This window comes from Aegilops tauschii, chromosome 4, assembly GCF_002575655.3.
Source record: "Aegilops tauschii subsp. strangulata cultivar AL8/78 chromosome 4, Aet v6.0, whole genome shotgun sequence".
Taxonomy (NCBI): Eukaryota; Viridiplantae; Streptophyta; class Magnoliopsida; order Poales; family Poaceae; genus Aegilops; species Aegilops tauschii.
The window spans coordinates 157980411-157987650 of record NC_053038.3 but is presented as its reverse complement, the minus strand read 5'-3'; positions in this window follow the sequence as shown (position 1 = coordinate 157987650).

Below are 7240 nucleotides of genomic sequence, written 5' to 3'. Positions count from 1 at the left end.
TAGATCAGTAACAATTGTAGGGGAAATGGATTCGTAGCAACTTAGAAAATCACCAATGCTTATTTTGAAAAACTGAAGAAACATGTTAATTATGACATATCTTCTAAAAAATAATAATGTTCAAATGAGTTAATTGCTACTGAGAAAACAACCAAATTATGGAACATCAAAAGCTATAATTAACTACAACAACGCTACAAGTTCTTTCTCATGTACAATAAATAACAAATTGAACATTTTATGAGGAAGGTAAATATAACTGCAACAAGATAGCGACAGTGTTTGGATGACAGCAAATTGATACTAACAAGTTTGTACATGCACAAATTTAGTAACATGGAACTAATAGCACTAAGGCCATCCACTATGTATGCCAAAACTGGTGAAAAGACAACTGTTGCTACATCTCGCACTGGTGCCCCGCACTGGCGAGCTGATGCAGCGAACAAAATCAGGGACCCAGACTCCGGAGCACCTAGTTGCTCCGATGCCCAGTTCCTTCGTGCCATAAAGATTTAGTATTTTACTTCTTGGCTGCTCACATGTATGGACCAAAGTTGGCTGCCCAAACTGCTGAAGCAGTGCCAAATAATTTTCTAATAGCACCGCTGATGAGATGGCAACAATTTTAGATACTAGTTACAAATTGTGACACTCTCATAGGATGCGTTTGGTTGAAGGTGTAGTACGAATGGGTTGGGACCGTGACAGTATCTGAATCACATCTAAAGAGGGTCTAACCTTCCCTGCACATGCCAGAAACTTCCACCCACTGTCCACAGATTCAAACGCAACTAGCTTCACGCATGGCGATTGATGGTGACAACGAGCAGATAGATCTTCAACCACCCTGCTCCATTCGTTGCAGCTGATGGTTCTAGGGAGCTACAAGAGGAAGAAATGAATCAAATTGACCGCCGGGTAAAAACCCTTCATTCCAAGTCATAGCCCGAGAGTGAGAAGAGAGGCATACCCGGGATGTGAAGGAGTCGTCACTGGAGGAGGAACCGCTAGCGAGGTGTTTGAAGAAGACCATGGCGACCCCGGCGGTAGGATGCGAGACAGCGAGAGCGAGGAAGCAGCTATATCTTAGGAAGGAAGGAAGGAAGGAAGGAGGAAACATGGGAAATGTGACTTGTGGTCGGGGAGAAAAGGGGGTGGGGAAGGGGGAAGGGGACGGGGTAGATATTTTGGTGGTAGGCCAAAATTTTGGAAATGTGGAGGGAAACTTTGCGCGCGGTGCCGCCGGACCATTCACTTTGAACGATAGTGTGCATCGCAAACGATTCTTTTGCTTTACGCGCATGGGATGAGTTTGATAATTCAAATTTTGGAGGAAATTTCCCCGGGTAGGTCATTGCATAATTTAACATCGCTTGCTAATTTGGGCACACAAAAGAGCGTACAACACACAGACACACTTGCTGAATCGAGCAATTTTAGTAATTAAACAGAGCCAGTTGACCTAAACATTTCTCTAACAAAAGACCAGCATTAAAAACAAAGCCTAAGTATGCATAATTTTAACAAATCCGCCACCGCGCCGACCTATACATCGCTGGTGTGAGATGAGACGTCGATGACTTATCCTGGCGACATGCCGCCGTTGGTGGACTCCGCGTCCCCCTGCTGAAGTCGACCGCGTTCTCGTCCTCGTCCTCGGCGCCGCCCTCAAGGTTGTAGTACTCGTAGAAGTGGCTGCGCCAGAGCTCGCATTGGTACTCCACGGCCGATTGCTCGACGGACAGACTCTTCTCTACCTCAAACTCGGCCATGCACAACTCCTCCTCCCGGCGCCCTCGATCTCCGCCGCCTCCTGCATCTCCAGCTCCCGCTCGGCGACCTCATCAGGAAGCAGGTGCTCCTTGCCCACCGCCGCCTTTTCGGGTGTGGGTTGCATGCTGGAGTTCGAGGTGGCTTGGAATATCTTGGCGTGTGCATCCTTGATCTTGGTGTGGATGGCCTCGATCCGGGCCAGGGCGGCATTGGCGGCACGGACGGCAGCTCGAGTGCTCTCAGCTTTGCAGCCACTGTCGCAGCAGCAGTTGCAGCCGTCTCGGCTGCTGCAGCTGCCCTGTCGGCTGCCGCAGATGCCCTCTCGGCGGAAGCAACCGCTCTCAATGCGTATGCGGTGGCACTCTCGGCGTAGGCGGCCGCGCTCTTGGCGCAGGCAGAGGCACTTGGGGGGGGGGCACGCGGCCATTGTACGGGCCTTCACGAAGCGTTTCCACGGCGTCATCTTTGCAAGAAGGGGGTGCGGGAATGGGGATCGAGATTTATGGATTCCGGGGTTGCCGGCACTGGAGCAGATGAGCCGGCGAAGCTTAAGGAGGGAGACTTAAATAGACCCAGATATTTTCCTCGTAAACGGTTCCTAGAAAACAACTATGTGTGATGTTGTAGATCTGTTTTATTAGCTATAAAAGACGAATTTGGAGTAAAGTGGCAACGGAAGGTGTTTTAAATGAACGAGAAATTTTGTAGTACTAATACAACTGTCTTGTGAAAATTTGGAAAATTCAAGGGGTCATTTGACCTTTTGAAGACATTTAAGTGATTTTCTAGCAATTTAATGATCGTAATTCAAATTTGAACTACATCTACATGCAACAGCTAACCATAACAGTTTGAAAAATCATATTTGTGTACTTGTGTGCGAGTTAATTCCATGTGCAGTAAATTGAAAGCAATTTTTAAACATATTTGTCTCATGACATGGACACATGCATATGTATGCATGGAGTGCCATGGCATTTAAATTCCAAAAAAAAAAGAATATTAGAAACACATGAAACCTTGGTTGATGTAATGTCATGCCACCAAGATGATGTGGTAAAGAAATTCGCATGTTTGACGAAAGTTTGGACACACACCCTCACAAACTGGAGCAACTCACTAGAAGGCTCGTGGTTCCGAGAGGGAACAATGCATGTTTGATGATGAACGCGAGATAGCTTCCTCTTACGGCCTTCAAATTTTTTCTACGTTTAACGTGCACTACTACAGCTGTAATGTGAAAATTTGGAAAATTCTATAGGTCATTTGACCTTTTAAACACATTTAAGTGATTTTCTAGCCATTTAATGACCGTAATTCAAATTTGAACTACATCTACATGGAACGCCTAACCATAACGGTTGGAAAAATTGTATTTGTGTACTTGTGTGCGAGTTAATTCCATGTGCAGTAAATTAGAAGGAATTTTCAAACATATTTGTCTCACGACATGGACACATGCATATGTATTCATGGAGTGACATGGCATTTTAATTCCAAAAAATTAAAAAATATCAGAAAAACATGAAACCTTGCTTGATGTAATGTCATGCCACCAAGATGATGTGGTAAAAAAATTGGCCTGTTTGACGAAAGTTTGGACACACCCCCTCACTAACCGGAGTAACTCACTAGAAAGTTCGTGGTTCCGAGAGGGAACAATGCATGTTTGATGACGAACGGGCGATAGCTTCCTGTTACGGCCATCAATTTTTTTCTACGTTAAACGTGCACTAATACACCTGTCATGTGAAAATTTGGAAAATTTCAGGGGTCATTTGACCTTTTAAAGACATTTAAGGGATTTTGTAGCCATTTAATGACCGTAATTTAAATTTGAACTACATCTACATGCAACGGTTAACCATAACGGTTTGAAAAATCATATTTGTGTACTTGTGTGCGAGTTAATTCCATGTGTAGTAAATTAAAAGGAATTTTCAAACATATTGGTCTCACGGCATGGGCACTTGCATGGATTGTCATGGCATTTTAATTCCAAAAAATAAAAAATGATCAGAAAAACATGAACCCTTGCTTGATGTAATGTCATGCCATGATACGTCTCCGTCGTATCTATAATTTTTTATTGTTCCATGCCAATATTATACAACTTTCATATACTTTTGGCAACTTTTTATACTATTTTTGGGACTAACATATTGATCCAGTGCCCAGTGCTAGTTCCTGTTTGTTGCATGTTTTTGTTTCGCAGAAAATCCATATCAAACGGAGTCCAAACGGGATAAAAACTTACGGAGAATATTTTTGGAATATATGTGATTTTTGGGAAGAAGAATCAACGCGAGACGATGCCCGAGGGGGTCACGAGGCAGGGGGCGCCCCAGGGGGGTGGGCGCGCCCGTGACCCTCATGGCCACCCTGTAAGGCGGTTGGTGCCCTTCTTTCGCCGCAAGAAAGCCAATATCCGGATAAAAATCGGGTCCAATTTTCAACCCAATCGGAGTTACGGATCTCCGGGAATTTAAGAAACGGTGAAAGGGCAGAGTCAAAAAGCGCAGAAACAGAAGGAAACAGAGAGAGAAAGATCCAATCTAGGAGGGGCTCCCACCCCTCCGCCGCCATGGAAGCCAAGGACCAGAGGGGAAACTCTTATGCCATCTAGAGGGAAGGTCAAAGAAGAAGGGGGGGCTCCCTTCCCCTTTCTTCCGGTGGCGCTGGAACGCCGCTGGGGCCATCATCTACACCAACACTTCCGTCATCTTCATCACCTTCCCCCCTATCTACAATAGTCCACTCTCCCGCAATCCGATGTACCCTCTACTTGAACATGGTGCTTTATGCTTCATATTATTATCCAATGATGTGTTGCCATCCTATGAGTCTGAGTAGATTTTTGTTGTCCTATCGGTAATTGGTGAATTGCTATGATTGGTTTAATTTGCTTGTAGTTATGTTGCTGTCCTTTGGTGCCCATCATATGAGCGCGCATGTGGATCACACCATAGTGTTAGTTGTATGTTGATAGGACTATGTATTGGAGGGCAAGAGTGACAAAAGCTTGAACCTAGCATAGAAATTGATGCATACGGGATTGAAGGGGGACCAATATATCTTGATGCCATGGTTGGGTTTTACCTTAATGAACGTTAGTAGTTGCGGATGCTTGCTAATAGTTCCAATCATAAGTGCATAGAATTCCAAGTCAGGGATGACATGCTAGCAGTGGCCTCTCCCACATAAAACTTGCTATCGGTCTAGTAAACTAGTCAATTGCTTAGGGACAATTTTGCAACTCGTACCACCACTTTTCCACACTCGCTATACTAACTTTATTGCTTCTTTATCTAAACAGCCCCTAGTTTTTATTTACGTGCTCTTTATATTCTTGCAAACCTATCCCGTTATACCTACAAAGTACTTCTAGTTTCATACTTGTTCTAGGTAAAGCGAACGTCAAGCGTGCGTAGAGTTGTATTGGTGGTCGATAGAACTTGAGGGAATATTTGTTCTACCTTTAGCTCCTCGTTGGGTTCGACACTCTTACTTATCGAAAGAGGCTACAATTGATCCCCTATACTTGTGGGTTATCATGCCACCAAGATGATGTGGTAAAAAAATTGTCCTTTTTGACGAAATTCTGGACACCCCCTCACTAATCGGAGCAACTCATAGAAGGTTCGTGGTTCCGAGAGGGAACAATGCATGTTTGATGACGAACGGGAGATAGCTTCCTCCTATGGCCTTTAATTTTTTTTCCACGTTTAACATGCCCTAATACAATTGTCATGTGAAAAATTGGAAAATTTCAGGGGTCATTGGACCTTTTAAAGACATTTAAGTGATTTTCTAGCCATTTAATGACCGTAATTAAAATTTGAACTACAACTACATGCAACAACTAACCATAACAGTTTGAAAAATCATATTTGGGTACTTGTGTGCGAGTTAATTCCATGTGTAGTAAATTAGAAGGAATTTTCAAACATATTGGTCTCACGACATGGACACATGCATATGTATGCATGGAGTGCCATGGCATTTTAATTCCAAAAAATTAGAAATTGATCAGAAAAACATGAAACCTTGGTTGATGTAATGTCATGCCACCAAGATGATGTGGTAAAAAAATGGCATGTTTGATGAAAGTTTGGACACACACCCCTCACAGACCAGAGCAGCTCACTAGAAGGCTCGTGGTTCCGAGAGGGAGCAATGAATGTTTGATGAAGAACAGGAGATTGCTTCCTCTTACGGCCTTCAAATTTTCTCTACGTTTACAGTGCACTACTACAACTATACTGTGAAAATTTGGAAAATTCTAGCGGTCATTTGACCTTTTAAAGACATTTAAGTGATTTTCTAGCCATTTAATGACCGTAATTCCAATTTGAATTAGATCTACATGCAACGGCTAACCATAATGGTTTGAAAAAAAATCATATTTGTGTAGTTGTGTGCGAGTTAATGCCATGTGCAGTAAAATAGAAGGAATTTTCAAACATATTAGTCTCGCGGCATGGGCACATGCATGGAGTGCCATGGAATTTTAATTCTAAAAAATTAAAAAATGATGAGGAAAACATGAAACCTTGCTTGATGTAATGTCACGCCACCAACATGATGTGGTAAAAAAATTGGCCTGTTTGACGAAAGTTTGGACACACCCCCCTCACTAACCGGAGCAACTCACAAGAAGGTTCGTGGTTCCGAGAGGGAACAATGCATGTTTGATGACGAACGGGAGATAGCTTCCCCTTACGGCCTTCAAATTTTTTTCTACGTTTAACATGCACTAATACAACTGTCATGTGAAAATTTGGAAAAATTCAGGGGTCATTTGACCTTTTAAAGACATTTAAGTGATTTTCTAGCCATTTAATGACCGTAATTCAAATTTGAACTACATCTACATGCAATGGCTAACCATAACGGTTTGAAAAGTCTAATTTTTGTGTACTTGTGTGCGAGTTAAAAAATCACCAGAGGATGTAAATATCTGGTGTTCAAAAAAGTAAATGTAAAGATCTAGCAAGACAACCGGCCCCCACACGATTGGAACTCTATCTCGCGGCTCGTGTTTGGTAGGTGATTGGCAGGGATCATTAATCAGACACGGTTCTGTATTGGAAACCGTCAGCTATTATGTTCACACACGGATTTTCCTGCGGGAATCGTGTGTAATTCAAACTACAGTACTCGTAAATTCCGGCGACCGGTGTGTGTACTGTTCCTGTCGATCTAGATTCCAACCGCCAATAAATACTACCTTGCTCACATTGTCCCGCCTGCATTCTCATATACATCCTCCCCTTGCTCGCCCACTCTCTCAAATCTCTGCCATGGCGCCGCTGGTCTGCCCATGCGCTGACGAGGAGTCGCCACCCCACGAGGATGCTCACTCGAATTGCTGCGATAATGACCCTTAAGCGGCGCCGGACGAGGTTGCGCCGGACCCCCCAACTTTGGATTGGTTTTGGGGCCAGTAAAATCTTTGTCCGTG